The sequence below is a fragment of the Camellia sinensis genome, chromosome 11, assembly GCF_055761805.1.
Source record: "Camellia sinensis isolate YWXY chromosome 11, ASM5576180v1, whole genome shotgun sequence".
NCBI lineage: Eukaryota > Viridiplantae > Streptophyta > Magnoliopsida > Ericales > Theaceae > Camellia > Camellia sinensis.
The window spans coordinates 168,468,326-168,490,000 of record NC_138971.1 but is presented as its reverse complement, the minus strand read 5'-3'; the positions used below and the strand labels follow the sequence as shown (position 1 = coordinate 168,490,000).

At 31.9% G+C, this 21,675-nt stretch overlaps 1 long non-coding RNA gene across 1 annotated transcript; it reads right to left on the bottom strand.

Moving 5' to 3' along the window:
* Window positions 1-2,236: 2,236 nt before the first annotated feature.
* LOC114273074 (uncharacterized) lies at window positions 2,237-3,718 on the bottom strand. The gene is made up of 3 exons (XR_003632931.2): window positions 3,163-3,718; window positions 2,591-2,639; window positions 2,237-2,479 (listed from the first exon to the last, which is right to left on the bottom strand). It is a non-coding gene; the product is annotated as an uncharacterized LOC114273074 (long non-coding RNA).
* Between the last annotated feature and the right edge of the window lie 17,957 nt (window positions 3,719-21,675).

The window sequence follows — 21,675 nt, the reverse complement described above, 5'->3', positions numbered from 1 at the left end:
GTTCAATGTGTGGCACTCGTCAAGTACTATATGCCTGTAAAAAATCACGTTGATTGGATATCGATAGCTATCTAATCAGGTTTGTTTTTGTTCAACCATTAACTATAGCACCATCATTTTTTTAATACAAAACTAATTTGATCGTGTAGTTATCGATATCTGATCAACGTGATTGTTTATAAACATATAGTACTTAACGAGTTCTACACATTTAACGGTTCATATTATCAAAATGGGACCCGTGATAGACCCCCACGGGCCGAATAGCAGTGTGTTAAAATTACACTCCAACTGTGCAATTTTCCTTTTGACCCGCATCACAGACCTGACTTATTGTGATTGATGAGTTGCATTTTTGTGTGTAAAATTAATTTTTTAATATTTTTTTTGGTGAATAGTGATAACTTTTTAACTTTTTGAGTAATTTTTTTTTTATTTTTTTGTCTTTTTGAGAGATGGCAAACTTGGCTAGGAATGGTAATGGGGCGAGGCGAGGCCGGGGATCCCTCTCCCCGTCCCCGATCCCCGATGCTCGAATTTTTCCCGGCCTCGGCCCCAATCCCAGACGGGGAATCTGTCACTACTCCCACCCCCGCCCCCAACGAGGATCGGGTTTCCCCGACTCCGAGCATTCCCCGGCTAAAAAAAAATTTCAGAAAATTTCATCATCAACAACAAGAAGTTCATCATCTAAAAAAAGTTTCAGAAAATACAACTCATCATCAACAACAACAACAACAACAAGTTCATCATCTAAAAACAGATCTGAAAAAAGAAAAAAATTCAGAAAAGTTTTAGAAATTTTCAACAAATTTCATCATCAACAACAAGTAGTTCATCATCTGAAAAAAGTTTCAGAAAATACAACTCATCATCAACAACAACAAGTTCATCATCTAAAAACATATCTGAAACAAAAAAAAATTCAGAAACGTTTCAGAAATTTTCAGAAATTTTCATCATCAACAAGTTCATCATCTAAAAATATATATATATATATATAGAGAGAGAGAGAGCGCTTCACGGTTCACTCCATGAATCATGATCTAAGGGCTGATTAACGATCTGATTCCGAGAGTGATTCACGATCTGTTGGCGATCGGTGATGTGGTGATTCAAGATCTGTTGGTGATTCACGGGGTGTGATCAAATCTGAGAGAGAAAGCGTGAGACCGAGAGGGACAGAGGAGAAAAGAGAAGAGAGTGGCTCTTCGTGTTGAAGTTTCTAGGGCTTTGAACTGAGATCTGCTAGGGTTTTGAGAAGATGGCGACCATGGTGAGCTTGATCGGTTTGGTGAATCGCATCCAGAGGGCTTGTACTGCTCTCGGAGGGAGACCACGGTGGTGGCGACAGAGAGGGTTTTGTTTTAGGGTTTTGACTCGATGAGAGAGAGAAGAGATCGGCGGAGAGCGTCTTAGAGAGAGACAGAGAGAGACGACAGAGTCGGTGATGAGAGAAGTGGTGCTGCTGCTGTGTTGTGTTTGGGGAAAAGGGTTGATTTATATATATATATATATATATATAAGGGGGTAAAATGGTAATTTTACTTCGGGGAAAATTCGGGGCCGGGGATGGGGACGGCGACGGCGACGGGCCGGGGCTTGAACACTGATCCCCGTCCCCGGCCCGAAACTGAACGGGGATTTAATTTCGAATACCATCCCCGTCCCCGCGGGGGTATTTTTCAGAGAAAAACCATTCAAATCGGGGTCGGGGGATCGGGTCCCCGTCCGGCCGGGTTCAAATTGCCATCCCTAAACTTGGCCTTATAATTATAATAACATAAATTGTAATTTTTTTATGATATATGTAATAATTTGATAATAGTAATGTTATGATTTTATATATTTTAGAAGTTACTTGTCAATCATTTTTCGAAAACAAAAACAGATGTAATTATAATTATCAATCAATTTGATTTGTTTTTATACATAATCCTCACATAAAATTTGATCAGTTAACTGTTTTAAATCACCAAAATGAGACTCATCATCATAATCCTACTACTACGAGCCCAATTACACTGTGTAATCTATTTGTGGGCTACAAACATATCAAATCAATTTATATTCTAGTGGGATGTAATGAAATCAAATTAACATGGATTGTTAGTGAATGCCATTAAGAAACAGATCCACCTTTTTTTAAACTATAGTCTATAATCCGAAAATTATGAGTAATTGTGTGAAAGAGTTCAGATTTCACCTCTTAAATGATATGAAAAACTCATTGAATAGCATTTGGATCACTGACATTATTTTCTCCTTGCAACAGAAAAATGTTGTTTTACATTGACTTTAAACTAAACCATTAAATTATCACAACATCATTACATAGAAAAATATTTATTGAATGTATTTAGAAATCGGTAAAAGTCACTGGTTTTGTTGCTCAACATTGATACGGCATGTATTTATGGTTCTTTGCAGCATTCTTCCTACTCCTTTTCTCAATATAAGATTCTAGCTTCCTAAATGCCTGACAAACGATACAAGGAAATTCATTAGTTTCGAGCCCAAATCATTGGATTTATAAATTAATTACAAATTTTCATTTTTGTCGTGTTAACAAAGGTCTATATATATATACCTTGAGCTCCTTGTATTTCTCAATAAGCCTTTTTGTTTTTGAATTTCGGCTGCAAAATACAGAAATGTAAATATCGTCTCTAATGCTTGTGTGTTTAGTGAGCCATCACTAAAACAGCGTCAAACTCGTTAAATAAATAAATAAATAGAATGTGAAATTAGGAAAGAAAGCATAAGAGTAACATTTTAGAAGCATGGACGGAAACATGACACCAAAACATGCTTTTCTGCAAGAGATAAACGAGGAAATTGTAAGCATGTTTATTCCAATACTTTCACTTCCCAATAAAATAAATATGTTTGCGTATTATTTTAGCGTATGCTTTCTAATTTTTGCTTGGCAATATAGATTAATATCACATGAAACTGTTTATCATTGAAAAGTGAGTGGTTAAGGGGCTGACATAATGCTTTCCGCCATTTCCAACTAAGATATTGCTAAATTCTTATTGTATACACAGAACAAAGACTAATAATCATTTAAAATTGGGGGAAGATGACCAAATTGTCTTTCCCTTGCATATCTAAGGTAAGGTACATTACAGAAACATGTTCAAATGGAGGGAGAGAGACTTAGCAAGTATTATATTTCTTCAAATAAAATAGTCTTTTCCCTTGCTTTGCCGCATCTTTCTTTTTTCTTGTGCTTGGCCAGAATGTCCTTATCAGTGTGCCTTGACGTACTTGAGTTGTTTTGTCCTGATAAGATATGTTGCAAGAAGGGTAGGAATTTAATAAATGTAAAACAAACTCTGATATTTCTCGAGGAATTAAATGAATGCACAGATTTAAAAAATAAATTAAAAAAAAAAAACAGCATGATAAATACTTTCAGTTATGCAAGGAATTTTTGGAACTCTTCATTCATCACAACAAAGAAAAGCCTTTGAATAAATTCTAAATAGCTAAGAAATTTGCATAACAACGAAGCATGTCAATTGAATCCTGCTTTCATCTAGGGTGGGTGATCATGGACAAATGGGAGAGTTTTCCCTCGAGTAACTCATCACAAACAACAACTAAAGAACAACTTCAAACAAGGGCTATCAAATTACATGTGCCCCTAGATAGGATTCTAAAACCCGATCTATCTCCCCACTCAAATAATTGAACAATCAACAACTTAATAGAAAATGAGTCAACCATTAACTATGATATGTAAGTTGAATAAAAATGGGTTAATGCTGTGTTTGGTTGGGAGATTTGAAGAGGGATTTGGAAAGAAAAAGGGAAAAGGAAAAGGTGTGTGAAACTAGGTGAAATGTGAAGGCTTGGAGCCACTAGATGAGGGGCTTCCAAGATTGACTGGAGAAAGACTAGGCTAACTTCCTCGAGTAACTACAGCAGTTGGGTTCTGCTGGGCTTTAGCAAGAGCAGGAGTTGTAGCACATTGATCAGGTGGGAATTCTTCTTGAACAATTTCAAGAATTCTGGAAACATTGAACTTAACCCACCTGCATTTCACCTAACTTTTCTCTTTCCCTTTCCAAATCCCTTCTCAAATCCTCTTACCAAACACAGCGTAAATGAAATTGAGGATCGAACTGTTGGAACAATCTTCTGTGTAAATAAAATAACTAGAAATAAATTCAAACAAAATAAATAAATAACATACCGGATTTATTTTGTCGAACCAAATAAAATTACAAGACCAAGTCGAGTGTGTGACACTCTGTCCTTAAGACAGATTCGCCCCGCTATGGTACTTACGGATGTGTGGCGTCTATCTCCCAGGATACAATGATCTTCACAAATTGTAGTAGTACTCCAAACAATTTGTTCGGCGAACCAAACCTGTGTTCTAACTCTCTGAAATATAATCTAAAAATGAAGAATAATGTAAATGTTGTAAATTCTGGACAGCAAATGCAAATGAAAAAGACTGAATTTTCGGATAGCAAATAGGATTACCAACACTCAATTTTTTCCAGGGTCTAAATTGCTGGATATAAGGCTGTATATATAGGCACCCAAGAGTTGTTCCGAACAGGTGCAAAGCATTTGTTGAGAACAGGTGCAAACCCCTTTTCAAACATGTTCTGCCCATATCACATGGAACCGTTATTCCTTCCAAACAGTTTTGGAAAATAGCCGTTAGTGAAAGGAACACTAACAACCTGTTGAACAAAGTTTAAAAGTTCCCTTGCTACATTATTTATTTAGACTATTTGAAATAAGTAAATATATATATATATATATATATTAAACTAATGAAATAGCTTAATAAATATAAGGAGAGGTACAAACTTTAGGAAACCAGTTAGGAACCCAAAATTTGAAATTAGAATTAAATTAAATTCCCACAATAATTTTTTATTGAAAAAATTCAAAAGAATTTTATCTAAAAAATTAATGTTAAACCCGAAAACGACGTCATCTTTCCATTCACTCATAAATGGTTTTGACGTTCCGTTTTCACCACTTCACCTCTTCGGACCCACCCCAAAAGACGTTTGGGGTCCACCCAAATTGGGTTAAAAAAATATGCCTATGTAAAACCATTTTTTCCAACAATCCCCCACATGAATGGAATTTGACGGAGAGAAAATGCAACAACATGATCTAATCAGAGAGTACAGAAATTAGAAATATTCTGCAAAGGATAGGTAGCTTTTGGCTTTGAACCTTCCCTTGTGAGATACTATCGGATTTACTAGCTAACCAGTGAACATGATGTCTTGAACTGTTCAGCCGTTTGTGTAAACCAAGACAATAGAACTCACACAGTATATCTCCAGACACAGTTTAGTTCTCACTATTGTGTTCATTTTGGCCCTGAACAACCTGGTCTTCATGAGTGCTTTAGAGAATTGTAGCCTTTCACAAATCTCATAGAACCGGCCCAGTTCATACTCATATAGGTAATTCTTATGAAGAGTATCCTGCCATACTCCACTAGGTTTACGTAGATATAAGAATTATTAAAAGTATTACTTATCCTAAATCGCTGCAGACATCACTTTTTCATCATAGAAATGGGTAGGAGTTGGACTCCACAGTGATCCTTCTGAGTCAATCACAACTCGGTTGTCCCTTTGAACCTAGATCTTGGGATCTCCAGTCAACTAGGTTGGGTTGCCGTTGTGGTAACTCTTATTAAATAGGCTTTAGTCCCATTCCCCTCGATGAATTCTCAACTAACTCTCTTGCTAACCCTTTGGTTAGTGGATCCGCTATGTTGTCTTTAGACTTAACATATTCTATGGAAATAATTCCATTAGAGAGTAGTTGTCTTACGGTATTATGTCGACGACGAATGTGTCGAGACTTACCGTTATACATATGACTCTGTGCTCTACCTATTGCTGATTGACTATCGCAATGTATGCATATAGCAGGCACCGGTTTTGGCCAAATTGGAATATCTTCAAGGAAGTGGCGAAGCCATTCTGCCTCTTCCCCTGCTTTGTCTAAAGCTATGAATTCAGATTCCATAGTAGACCTAGCAATACAAGTCTGTTTGGAAGATTTCCAAGATACAGCCGCCCCACCAAGAGTAAAGACATACCCACTGGTGGACTTCGAGTCTCTAGTATCTGATATCCAATTTGCATCACAGTATCCTTCAAGTACTGCTGGATATCTAGTATAGTTAAGCCCAATGTTACGAGTAAATCGAAGATATCTTAGAACCCTTATCATTGCTTTCCAGTGTTCTACTCCCGGATCACTCGTATATCTACTTAATTTACTTACTGCATAAGCTATATCTGGGCGAGTGCAGTTCATCAAGTACATTAAGCTTCCAATAATTTGGGCATACTCTAATTGAGAAATACTTTCCTGTATATTTTTAGAAAGATACAAATTAACATCTACAGGAGTTCTTGCAAGATGATCATCATCTTTGCTGAATTTGTCAAGTATTTTCTCAATGTAATGAGATTGTGACAAAGCATATCCTTCTGATGTTTTGGTAATTTTCATACCAAGTATTACATCAGCAATGCCCATGTCCTTCATGTCAAAATGTTTATTCAACATTTTCTTGGTAGTTTTAATCATGTCATTATTACTACCAATGATGAGCATATCATCTACATATAGACATACAATGACATAACCTTTATCTGTGTTTTTAATATAAACACATTTGTCACACTCATTAATTTTAAATCCATTTGACATCATTGCCTTGTCAAATTTCTCATGCCATTGCTTTGGCGCTTGTTTTAAACCATATAATGATTTAACCAATTTACACACTTTCTTTTCTTTCCCTGGAACAGAAAACCCTTCTGGTTGTTCCATGTAAATTTCTTCATTTAACTCACCATTTAAGAAAGCGGTTTTAACATCCATTTGATGAATTTCTAGATTGTACAGAGATGCAATGGCAATTAGCATTCTAATGGATGTGATTCTAGTAACCGGTGAGTATGTGTCAAAGTAATCTAGACCTTCTTTCTGTCTAAATCCTTTGACTACAAGTCTTGCCTTGTATTTGTCAATTGATCCATCCGCTTTCATTTTCCTTTTGAAAATCCATTTATATCCAAGAGGTTTACAACCTGGAGGTAAATCCACTAATTCCCAAGTGTGATTTTGTAAGATGGATTCAACTTCACTGTTGACAGCTTCTTTCCATAAAGGAGCTTCAGGACTGGACATAGCCTCTTTAAAAGTTAAAGGCTCATTTTCTACCATATATGTTAGAAAATCTGGACCAAAAGATTTTGAGGTTCTAGCACGTTTACTACGCCTAGGTTCTTCTTCCTTATTTTGATCTAACTCTTGTTCTTGATCATGTTCTTGATCATTACTAGTAATAGCATCAAAAGATCTTTTCTTATTACTAGTCTCTTGTCCAATCTTATTCGGAAATACATGTTCAAAGAACGATGCATTCCGAGATTCAATAATAGTATTTACATGCATTTCGGAATGTTCTGATTTATGAACCAAAAACCGATACGCACTACTATTCTTGGCATAACCAATGAAAATGCAATCAATGGTCTTAGGACCTATCTTAGTTTTTTTAGGACTAGGAATAGCCACTTTAGCCAAACACCCCCACACTTTTAAGTATTTGTAGGATGGTACTCTTCCATGCCATAATTCATAAGGTGTTTGATTTATTTTCTTTTGGGGTACTTTATTTAAAATATAATTAGCAGAAAGTATTGCTTCCCCCCACAAGTTCTGAGGTAATCCAGAACTAATTAACATGGCATTCATCATTTCTTTTAAAGTCCTATTTTTCCTTTCAGCAATTCCATTTTGCTGAGGTGAGTAAGGAGCAGTGGTTTGATGAATTATTCTATGTTCTTTACAAAACTCACCAAAAGGTGATTCATATTCACCACCTCTATCACTTCTAAGTTTCTTGATTTTCTTACCAAGTTGATTTTCTACTTCATTCTTATATTGAATGAAAGTTTCCAAAGCTTCATCCTTGGTTCGAATTAAATAAATATAACTATATCTAGTATAGTCATCTATAAAAGTGATTACATACTTTTTTCCACCTCTGGTTTGAATTGATTTAAAATCACAAATGTCACTATGAATTAATTCAAGTGGTTCCGTACTTCTCTCAATTGAATGAAAAGGAGTTCTAGATAATTTTGCCTCAACACAAATTTCACATTTATGATTTGAATCAATGTCAAATTTAGGTAAACATTCCATATTAATTAATCTACGCAAAGATCCATAATTAACATGTCCTAGTCTACCATGCCATAAATTTGAAGACTCAAGCAAGTAAGAAGAAGATGTAGTATTATTAATAACTGAGGGTACAACGGTCATTACATTTAACTTGAAAAGGCCATCAGACATGCAACCTTTTCCTACATACATCCCATTCTTAGTAAGTACAAATTTATCACTCTCAAATACTAGCCTAAACCCATTCTTACTCAACAAAGATCCGGAAACAAGATTCTTACGAATGTCCGGTACATGCAGCACATTGTTGAGAGTGAGTTCCTTTCCAGATGTCATCTTGAGTACAATCTTTCCTTGTCCTTCAACTTTGGAAGTTGAGGAGTTGCCCATAAAGAGTTGTTCACCATAATCCACTGAAGAATAAGATGTGAACATCTTTTTGTCGGCACAGATATGGCGAGTAGCACCAGTGTCCACCCACCATTCTTTAGGATTTCCAACAAGATTTGCCTCGGAAACAACTGCAGAAAGATTTATGACACCTACACCATTGGAAATTATATCCATTTCGGTTATATCGGCTTTAGTAATCTTCTTACTTGTTCTTCCTTTGCCTTTGCAAAAATTAGTTCTTAAGAACTTCTCTGCCTTTTCACTATTATTCACTGGCACAGTCCCAACAAAAGGAGAAATTGGCGTAATGGCAATTACCATACCAGTACTGGTTTGAACATAAGTTTGACCAGTTTTAGTAGCCATCAATTCTAATAGATAAAACAAAAGTATAATTAGAATTTACACTACACAGAAAATTAAACCAAATTCACAGAATTAAATTCTGTAAAAATAAAAGAAACAAGAATGTAACTTTTATTTTCCAATTAATTTGAAAATAAAATTAAATTTTATTTAAACAAATTAATTCCACACAGAAAATTAAATTCTGTAAAAATAAAAGAAATAAAAAACTATAACTTTTATTTTCCAAATAATTTGGAAATAAAATAAAATTTTATTTAACCAAATTAATTCCACAAAAGAAAATAAATTCTGTAAAAATAAAAGAAATAAAAAACTATAACTTTTATTTTTCAATTAATTTGGAAATAAAATAAAATTTTATTTAACCAAATTAATTCCACACAGAAAATTAAATTTCTGTAACACTTCAATAATTAAAATACTGAAACAGAATTTTAATTAAAGAAAACTCAGAAAATAATTTCTAAAAACCAAAATTAGTTTTCTGACAAAATTCCACAAAAATATATTCTGAATTGTTAATGACACCAGTATCGTACTACTAGTTGTTGTCAAAGAAAAGAGACAGTATATTACTACTATCTGTCAAATAGCATATAATCACTATTTGTTTTTCCAACCAGAATATTATTTTGTAAATTCACAGAAAATAATTTTTCTTCCGAAATTATTTACGAAGAATGAAAACGGAAAACAAACGAAAAATTCTGTAAACAGAATAATTCGAATCTGTCTTAAGATTGTTGGAACAATCTTCTGTGTAAATAAAATAACTAGAAATAAATTCAAACAAAATAAATAAATAACATACCGGATTTATTTTGTCGAACCAAATAAAATTACAAGACCAAGTCGAGTGTGTGACACTCTGTCCTTAAGACAGATTCGCCCTGCTATGGTACTTACGGATGTGTGGCGTCTATCTCCCAGGATACAATGATCTTCACAAATTGTAGTAGTACTCCAAACAATTTGTTCGGCGAACCAAACCTGTGTTCTAACTCTCTGAAATATAATCTAAAAATGAAGAATAATGTAAATGTTGTAAATTCTGGACAGCAAATGCAAATGAAAAAGACTGAATTTTCGGATAGCAAATAGGATTACCAACACTCAATTTTTTCCAGGGTCTAAAATGCTGGATATAAGGCTGTATATATAGGCACCCAAGAGTTGTTCCGAACAGGTGCAAAGCATTTGTTGAGAACAGTTGCAAACCCCTTTTCAAACATGTTCTGCCCATATCACATGGAACCGTTATTCCTTCCAAACAGTTTTGGAAAATAGCCGTTAGTGAAAGGAACACTAACAACCTGTTGAACAAAGTTTAAAAGTTCCCTTGCTACATTATTTATTTAGACTATTTGAAATAAGTAAATATATATATATATATATATATTAAACTAATGAAATAGCTTAATAAATTAAAGGAGAGGTACAAACTTTAGGAAACCAGTTAGGAACCCAAAATTTGAAATTAGAATTAAATTAAATTCCCACAATAATTTTTTATTGAAAAAATTCAAAAGAATTTTATCTAAAAAATTAATGTTAAACCCGAAAACGACGTCATCTTTCCATTCACTCATAAATGGTTTTGACGTTCCGTTTTCACCACTTCACTTCTTCGGACCCACCCCAAAAGACGTTTGGGGTCCACCCAAATTGGGTTAAAAAAATATGCCTATGTAAAACCATTTTTTCCAACACGAACAAATAATAGAGGTATGTATGGGAATATATATAAAGAGGTGTTGCAACCACAGAACAATGAATTGAAAACCAAAGAATCTATCATACTTCTTCTCCTAAGAGACTTACAATATGATTCAAAGCGGGGTCATGTACTACCTGAATCAAACAAATGTATCACCAGGTATACTACAATTGAACAAAACTTACAATACACTGAATAACTAATATGACTAAACAAGTTTAATAATGATACTTGGTAGTTGATATGTGAAAAATAAATAAATAAAATCCAAATTTATGTTAAAAAGAAAAATTATCTTTGATAATTTGATTCAGTCCTGTATTTCAATAAAACAGAGTTCGAACTTAGGATTTTCAATCAAATCAACAGGAAAATGACTCAGAATGACACACTGCTTTACAAAATGCAACATCTACAAACATAGATGAACCTTTAACCACTACAAACATGATATTAAATCTTTCTTCATATTTCTTATAATTATATTGGTTAAAAAAAGACATGTTGAACATAAGACATACCTTATCATAAAAACTAGTGTAACTCTGCCAAATATATCAAATTAAATATATATATATATATATATATATAAATAAAACAAGTAAAATTAAAAATAAAAATAAAGAGATAACAAGATAATGATCTATTTGACAGCCAAGAAGGCATGGAAAAAATAAGTGAGAATATAGAATCAAATTCAGAATAAGGTTTTCAACAACTTCCTGGTGAATCAAACCCATCACAACAGAATCAGAACGTATGCCAAAAATTCAAAGTTTAATCATTGGCCATTCAGCAATATACAAATAACAGGCAAGATTACTCTCTCTGTGGTTCATCATTGCTACAAAAAATTATCTGAAGTATAACAAGCACAAGCAGACTAGCCTGTTCGCCTTCTTGGGAACTTGAATGACCTCTCTTAATCTCCTAACTGGTTTCTTGGCACTAACCTCCATTGGCCTTTAAAAATTCCATAATAAGCTATTAAACAATACAATATAATCACAAAAATCAACAAATAAATACAACACCTGTTCATGTTTGCCCGGCTACCCTTTTTCTGCTGCTGGAACACCGCGTGTGACCCATTAGAGCGTGGTTTTGGCATCTCCTCAAATGTAACATCTGCAAGCCCTCACTCTATTTCCCCTCCTAACCAAATAGGACACATCATAATTATTTGTATAAGCACATATACATGTTTATATATACTAGTCGTGTATGCAAACACATTTCACATCTAAATTTTGGGCAATTTAATGAATGAGAAAGATGTGTTGAATTTGAAAATGTTTAGCAATTACTTACCGCATGTGGAGTTTTAAAATAACAGAATTATGGTTTTTGAATTAAAAAAAAAAAGTGCTAGCCATTAACAATTTTATGGACATTCTTGGAAAAACAAAAGAATGCAGTGACGTTTTAGAAAACGTACAACCCATTTGGAGTGAAGGTTTTCTAAAGTTTTGTCACTTTTTTATTTTTATTTTTTTTAAATTTGCCCATAAAATTGTTAACTACTCACGTTTTGTTTTTCAAAACTACAATTCCATTAGGGAAGGATTTGGAAAGGGAAAAGGAAAAGGTATGTGAAATTATGTGAAATATAAGTATATTTTATTCATATTTCACCTAACTTTTTCTTTTTCTTTTTTAAATCCCTCCTCAAATCCCTAACTAAACACAGCGTAAATAACTGCTAAAAAACTTCCAAATTCAACCTATTCTCCTTGTTCATCAAACCGATGGATTCACACGCAATCCATAAACTGGAGGCTCAAAGGGTTAGGTCAAACCACTTGACCAAAGGTTTAGATATAAAATTGCAAACGCAAGCGTCTGCACCAACCATAACAAGTATAACAGATGTATTGCAGTTCTTATCTACTATATTACATAAATGGTATACACTATTTTGTTGCGAATCCTATTAAAAATAAGATATAGTAAACTTATTGTTAAAAATAATTTTTTGGCAATATTTTTATATATGTCGCTAAAAATTAATAATTAATGACTTTTTTATCAAGATTTTTATAAATTATTGTTAAAATTTACAATTACTGACTTTTTCTATAACGAATTTTTCAAATTATCCCTAAAAGTTAAAAACTAATAACTTTTTTTGTAACGATTTTTTTAACTATCGCTAAAACTTATAATTAATAACATTTTTTATGACAAAATTTTCCAATTGTCACTAAAATTAAAAATTAGTGGCATTTTTTAATAGTGCTTGATGAAAAATATCATTAATTATTATGAGACCTATTGGATAATAAATTTACATATTAGAAACTACACGTAAGTTTTCTTTTTATTTTTAAAATAAAAACAAAATCGTACAAATTGGACCCTAATGGAAGGGGTCTATCATAAAAAAATCCAAAGAAAAAAATAGAATTTTTAAAGTGAAACATGTAAATAGTTTAAAGGATTCATTTGTACGTCTTTATAATTTAAAAAGTAAAATGATGCTTCTCAATAGTTTAAGAGATTCATTTCTATGCTTTTATAGTTAAAATGATATTTTTCAATAGTTTAGAAGTATTCGTGTAAATAACCCTTATTTCAATTTAAACTAAGGCCTGTTTGGGAATTGATAATTATAGTTTGATTTTTTATAAAAAAAAATATGTAAAAAATAAAGAAAATAATGTGATAACTTACAATGACATTTTTAAAATTTTTTTGGCTAAAAATCACACTTTCCAAAGGGGCCTAACAATTTCTAAAATGACATCAAATCTTACCATACCCTAATTAACAAAGGTAATTTAGACAATTAAATCATTTTTTTGGTAGTGGTGCTAGACAAATGCAATAGCTATAGATTGGAAATGGAAGAAGAGTAGTATTAAACATTGTGATTGGGAAATTTTTAATCTATTATCTATTCGTCGAATGGATAAATTGGAAAAAATTAATTCGTATCCGTTCGCTGAATTGACGGATGTGAATTGAGGGGATTGACGGATAGATATAAATCAGTTTGGCGGTTTAAACTTTTAAAAATTTTGAACATAATGCAACAGCTTGTCAATAGATTTTTTTTATAACAATCCAACTTAATATAATCAAAAGATTATCAAGTATATTGTCAAATATCAATAATAATTACATATAAGAAAATCATGCATTATCAAAATAATTTTATTACTTTTTTTTATTCAAAAACTATTTAATTTGATTTTTTTTAAATGATAAAATTAAGCCTTATATTTTTCACACAAAAATACCAAATATCAACCCTTAGCATTTGATAAAAGGATTTTCAAATCAAAAATAAATTGAAAACACAACAGAATATCTAAATTCTTTTTTCAATTGAAAATACAAACAACCAATAGCGTAGCCAGGAATTCAGTGGAGATGGGGCACAAATTAATGATACCATTACTTTTTTTTTTTCATAATAAACAATAATGGGATATTACTAAACTTAAATATTAAGAGTTCAAATGGATAAATGTGAATTTTAAATTAAAGGATTTGAGATTAAATTTTATACAAATATTGGGGAGTAACTATTTTATAGGTGGATTGAAAAATTAAAAAAGAAGATAAGTTGAGATAGAAGATATATTTTATAGTAGAGAAATTCTATAAAACATACTGCAAAAAAAATGTCTATCATATGTCACAATTATGATCTTCATGGCATTGTTTGGGAAGGGCTAAAGTGGCTATTTTAGCCAGAAAAGACAAAATAGGCTATTTTAGCCACAAAAAACAAAACATCACATCCAACCCATAATCATTACACCATTCTCTCACAAAAAAAGCCAAAAAACTAAAAAGCCTTTCCCAAACTAAACTTTTTAGCCCATGCTAAAATAGTTTAAAAAGTCAAAAAATCAAAAAGTCAACCCACTTCCCAAACGGAGGCATAATTTAGTTATAACTTCTTGTAGTTGTTATTTTGATTATGATTATATATCAAATAATAGTTAGTTATGATGTATTGTAATTTTTTTTATTATTTTTATTTTTTATAATTGAAAATGTATTGCTTGATTATAATTTATATAGTGACCATTTTAGTTATGAATGGAAAGAAACACATGGAGGATAAATTTTACATGTCAAATGTAACTAACAATTCAATAAATTTCATATCTTTATTTAAATTAATTATGTTTATATGTCAATAATAATGGACATAACCATTATATTGAAATTTTCATAGATAATAATATGACTTATCATAGTCTCTTTATTTTCAATCAAAATAATCATTATTGTTCTCATAATTTAAAAAAATATCATTGACATTTCACTTTAAATAATATTTTTATAATTTTTTTTGTTTGAAATATTTTCTTTTTGTTAAAAAAAAAAAAATCCCACAACCCAGGGGGGCATGTGACCTCTCTGGTCCCTACATAGTTACATCCCTACAAACAACATATCTAAACAAATTGAAAATATGAAATCTTACAAATTATAAGGGGTGCTTGTGGTTTGACGGTTCGGTTGCGACTAAAGGAATCTCAAATTTACCATCCATCTAAAACTAAACGGATTAAAAAAAATCAATCTACAACTGTCTACTCGTTATCACACATCCATAAAAAATGCAACAAATCTATTCAACTCGATCAGGATAAGCAAATCGAAATATTCGCTCTTCATCCCTAATATTGAACATGCAAAAGGGACTAAGTAACCGCAGTGAATTGGGAAAGAAAAAGGACAATTTTGGATGACGGTTAGGATGAGACACGATTGTCAATAACAATGAATTGAAAAAAATAAATAAATAAATAAATAAAATTGTGAAATTATCTAAATTGCCACTAAGGATGGTTAAAATTGAAAATAATTTAAAAGAGACCATTTTAAATTCAAATAATTAAAAGTTAGAGTATAATTGTTACCAAAATCAAACCTTCAAGTAATTTATTGTTACTCTGAAAAATACTTAAAACTCTTAAAATATCACCTTCAAATTTATTCCTATGATGTGAAGTCAATTGTTAATTTATTGAAAAATTAATCAAATAAGACCTTGCTTTTTGTCACGTCAATTTAAATAATTTCATGAGTAATTAAAACAATTTATAACATTAATATTGTGGCTCTATACGAATTACCCATTCATGTTTCTAGATAAAATATAAAAAAATTATGAATATATAGTAATGCTCTGAAATAATAGGAGCCAGAAAGGCAACTCTTAAAACTAAAAAGCCATACGTGTTGCAACTTTTACTTATAATTGATGAGAAAAAATATTTAAATATGTTTGCAAAATAATTATTAAAAATGAAGAGATATTATATTTACATTATGACAAATGTTAAAAGTGTCTCTACAACATTTTTTAAATATTAAATTTAGTGTAAAAAATATTTTGAACATAATGAAAGGGGTGAAAAGGTGTTTTAAAATCAATAAAAATATTTATAGAAATTAGTAAAAAAAATCCTAAAATTAGTTAAAAGCATTTTGGATATTTTTTTGAATGTTTTATTGTGCTTACCGATACTTATTAACAAGATCTTTAAAATAAATTTTAACTTGGAAAATAGTTCACGAATTGGATTCATTTCTCTCTATGCAACTTGTATTTGAACTAGTCACACTAATCATAAAATTTTGTAATAAAAACTAATTGTTCTAAATTTGAACTAGTCACACTAATCATAAACTTGGATTCATCTAATGATTATTCTAGTTTTGGAGTAGGGGCTACATTAATATTGGTTAAGAGGAGTTACGATTTGTCCACTTGATTTATTTTAATTTTTTTTTAACATATGGATAAATTATGTAAATAGTCTCTGTAATTTACATAATGTGTCAATTTAGTCTTTATAGTTTTAATTTGTTCGATCTTGCCCTTTTAATTTAACGGATTATATAATTTTAGTCCAATAAATAACGATTGTTAAATTAATTTAACGGAATGCCAAACAATTTGTCAATTTGGTCCATGTACTTTACACGATGTGTCAATTTGGTCCATGTAGTTTCAATTTTCTCGATTTTGACAAGAACTAAATTGACACATTGTGAAAAATACAAGAACCAAATTGACACATTTTTTAACTTTTTGTTAAATTAACTTAATAACCGTTATTTATTTGACTAAAATTACATAATCCGTTAAATTAAGGGGCAAAATCAAACAATTAAAACTATAAAGACTAAATTGACACATCGTATAAACTATAGGGACTATTTGTATAATTTTCCCTTAACATTTTTATAGATTCTTACCATTAAAATAATAATAAATAAAATAAATTGACATCTCTCTTTTGTTATGTCAGAATTGGCACAAGTTGACAATTCAAATGAAGGGCGAAGATGCTCTTAATATTTTTGTGAAGCATTGACATTTTATTTAACTTTTTATGAGAGAAGATATGTTTAAGTTGGTGTTAAACTTCAAAGGGTTGGTGTTGGACAATTAAAGATATTTTAATTTTTAAAAAAAAGTTATAAAGTTATTATAAGTTGTTATATTATTTTTTTATTTTTCATATATTTTTTTATAAAAAATTAAAAAATTATTAAAATAATCTGTTTTTAAACTAGATTGTGGGTAAAACTTGAGACCTATGTGTGCCCCTTCCAGGTATTAAGTTCAATATCCACTAACAATAATAAATTTTCTTAAGATCATGTTCTTACAGAACATTCGTTCTAATTTTAAATGCAATAGCGATTGGTAGCTCGAATGGTCTGAATTTTTTGTGTTGGAATAATTTTCTGTGTAAAATAAATAACTTGAAATAAATCAAACAAATAAAAATAAATTACTTACAGAATTTTATTTTATCAAAATGAATAAGAACAAAAATAGATCAAGTCGAGTGTGTGACACTCTGTCCTTAAGACAGATTCGCCCCGCTACGGTGCTTACGGATAAGTGGCGTCTATCTCCCAAAATACAATGATCTACACAAATTATAGTAGCACTCTAAACAATTTGTACAGCGAACAAAACCTGTGTTCTATACTTTCAAAAAATTTCCTAAAAATTAATGAGAAGAATAATGCAAAGAGATAGCAAAATGAGAAGGGAACATATTTTTTCTAGATGTTTTTAGGATTCAAAATCTACTGGAATGTTGTAGTATTTATAGGTAGATTGATGACTTTCAGATCTGTCCGAACAGGTGCAAAAAGAACTAAACATATCTGATATTTGAATTGAACAGATACAAACTATTTTTGAACAGATAACTGCTGCAGTTTTGAATCTATGTAACTGCTGGCAGTTTTGAGCAGTTTCAAACAGTTAATTTGTTGGAAATTTCGAACTGGAGGAGGCATACATTTGGACAGAAAAATTGAATTCAAATTTGGCACAAAATTTGAATTAATTTCACTCAGAAAAAATTAATTTTTCTGTAAGAATTTTTGAAAAAATTCAAAATAAATTTTGTCCAAAAATTAATATCAGAACCGACTCGACCCACAACCCACACCCGCGCCCAGCACAGCTCGGCTCGGCTCGGCTCAGATCGACTCGGCCTGTCAGCGGCGACGGCCCGTGTTGTGGTTTGAGTCAAGGTTTAATTTGTCTATAACTCCTCCCTTCTACAAACTTGGGGTGCCACCTAGAACTTATGTAAACACATAAGTTCTCTTAAGTTTCCAATATGGGATAACCATGTCAAGGAAACCCACATTTTACTTCTTGAATTGTCCATTCCACGAACTCGAAAATGACGTCAACTTCTCATTCACTCATAAATGGTTTTGACAAACTGTCTTCACCGTGTGACTTGCCATGCGACAAGGAACACGTCACCTCTTTGGACTCACCCCAAAAGACGTGTGGGACCCACTCAATTTTGGACTCAAAGTTAGCCCAAAATAAGCCTATAAAAAACCAAAATTCTAACAATTCCCCACATGAATAGAATTTGACGGAGAGAAAATGCAACCACGTGATCTAATTATAGAGAGTACAAATATTGGAAATATTCTGCGAGGGTAGGTAGCTTTTGGCTTTGAACCTTCCCTTGTGAGACACTATCGGATTTACTAGCTAACCAGTGAACATGATGTCTTGAACTGTTCAGCTGTTTGTGTAAATCAAGACAATAGAACTCACACAGTATATTACCAGATACAGTTTAGTTCTCACTTGTGTTCATTTTGGCCCTGAACAACCTGGTCTTTCATGATTGCTCTAAAGAATTGTAACGCTTCTCAAATCTCATAGAACCGGCCTAATTCATACTCATATAGGTGATTCTTATTACGAGTATCGTGCAATACTCCACTAGATATACCTAGCTATAAGAATTATTAAAAGTATTACTTAACCTAAAACGTTGCAGACATCACTATTTCATCATAGAAATGGGTAGGAGTTTGATTCCCCAGTGATCCTTATGAGTCATACACAACTCGGTTGTCCCTTTGAACCTTGATCTTGGGATCTCCAGTCAATTAGGTTGAGTTACCGTTGTGGTAACTCTTATTTAATAGTCTTATTCCACTCGATGAATTCTCAACTAACTTTCGTGCTAACCCCCTTTGGTTAGTGGATTCGTTATGTTGTCTTTAGATTTCACATATTCAATGGAAATAATTCTATTAGAGAGTAGTTGTCTCACGGTGTTATGTCAACGATGAATATGCCGTGACTTACCGTTATACATATGACTCTGTGCTCTACCAATTGCTGATTGACTATCGTAATGTATGTATATAGCAGGTACCGATTTTGGCCACATTGGAATATCTTCAAAAAGTGACAATGCCATTCTGCTTCTTCCCCAGCTTTATCTAAAGTTATGAATTCTGATTCCATAGTAGACCTAGCAATGCAAGTTTGTTTGGAAGATTTCCAAGATACAGCCGCCCTACCAAGAATAAAGACATACCTACTAGTGGATTTTGAATCTCTAGTATTCGATATCCAGTTTGCATCACAGTATCCTTCAAGTACTACTGGATATCTAGTATAATTTAACCCAATGTTACGAGTAAATCAGAGATATCTTAGAACCCTTATAATAGCTTTCCAGTGTTCTGCTCTTGTATTATTCATATATCTACTTAATTTACTTATTGCATAAGCTATATCTGGGCGAGTGCAGTTCATCAACTACATTAAGCTTCCAATAATTTGGGCATACTCTAATTGAGAAATACTTTCCTATACATTATTAGAAACAAAGAAATTAACATCCACAGGTGTTCTAGCAAGATGATCATCATCATTGCTAAGGCTTGGTTTGGCATACACTATAAAAGCTAAAAAGTCAAAAAGTTACTCAAAAAGCCAAAAAGTTAACACTATTCACTAAAAAAAATATTAAAAAAATAATATCCACATAATGATATAAATAAATAAAAAATACAATTAACAAGGTATGACGTGATGGGCTTGCCAGTGACTGGGGGAAAAAAGGGAGTAAAATATTCATTAAATTGGATGGTAGAGCTAGGCCCGTGGGGGCCCACCATGGGTCCCTTTTTGGTAATCTGAACCGTTCAATATGTAGAACTCGTCTAGTACTATATGCCTATAAAAAATCATGTCTATCGGATATTGCTAAATATATGATCAAATCAGTTTTGTTTAAAAATGGATGGTGTTATAGTTAACAGTTAACAAAAAAAACTAACACGATTAGATAGCTATTGATATCCAATCAACATGATTTTTTACAAGTATATAGTACTCGACGAGTTCTACATATTGAACGGTTCCGATTAGTAAAACGGGACCCGTGGTGGGCCCCCATGGGCCGAACAGAACCGACCAATTTATGCCTGAAAAGTAGAGAATCAATCTCCTACACGCCCTCTGTAGTGCTGCTTCGAACCGTACGGCCTACACCATTACTTTATTCCCCTATACACTTATTTATACAATTTTTTAATACACATTTTTTCATAAAAAGTCAAAAAGTTAACCCAAACATCCATATTTTTTTTCTCAACTTTTTAGTCCAAAAAGACAAAAAGTGCACTTATTTAGGACACCCCAAACAACCCTTAAATTTGTCAAGTATTTTATCAATGTAATGTGAATGTGACAAAGCATAACCTTCTGATGTTTTGGTAATTTTCATACCAAGAATTACATCAGCAATCCCCATGTCCTTCATGTCAAAATGTTTATTCAACATTTTCTTGGTATTTTTAATCATGCCATTATTACTATCTATGACGAACATATCATCCACATAAAGACATACTATAACATAGCCTTTGTTTGTGTTTATAATATTAACACATTTGTCATATTCATTAATTTTGAATCAATTTGACATCATTTATTTGTTAAATTTCTCATGCCATTGCTTTGGCGCTTGTTTTAAATCATACAATAATTTGACCAATTTACACACTTTCTTTTTTTTTTCCTAGAACAAAAAATCTTTCTAGTTGTTCTATGTAAATTTCTTTATCTAACTCACCATTTAAGAAAGCGGTTTTCACATCCATTTGATGAATTTCTAGATTGTATAACGATGCAATAGCATTCTAATGGATGTTATTTTAGTAACCGGTGAGTTTGTGTCAAAGTAATCAAGACTTTCTTTTTGTCTAAAACCTTTGACCACAAGTCTTGCTTTGTATTTGTTAATTGATCCATCCACTTTCATTTTTTTTTTTTGAAAATCCACTTGTACCCAAGAGGTTTACAACCTGAAGGCAAATCCACCAATTCCCAAGTGTGATTTTGTAGGATGGATTCAACTTCACTATTGACAGCCTCTTTCCATAAATGAGCTTTAGGATTAGACATAGCTTCTTTAAAAGTTAAGGGATCATTTTCTAACAAAAATGTTAGAAAATTTGGACCAAAAGATTTTGAGGTTCTAACACGTTTACTACGCCTAAGTTCGTCTTCCTCATTTTGATCTATCTCTTGCTTTTGTTCTTCATCATGTTTTTTATCCTAACTAGTAATAGTATCATGAGATTTTTTGTTAGTACTAGTCTCTTGTCCGGTTTTATTTGGAAACACATGTTTAAAGAAAGACGCATTCTAGAATTCAATAATA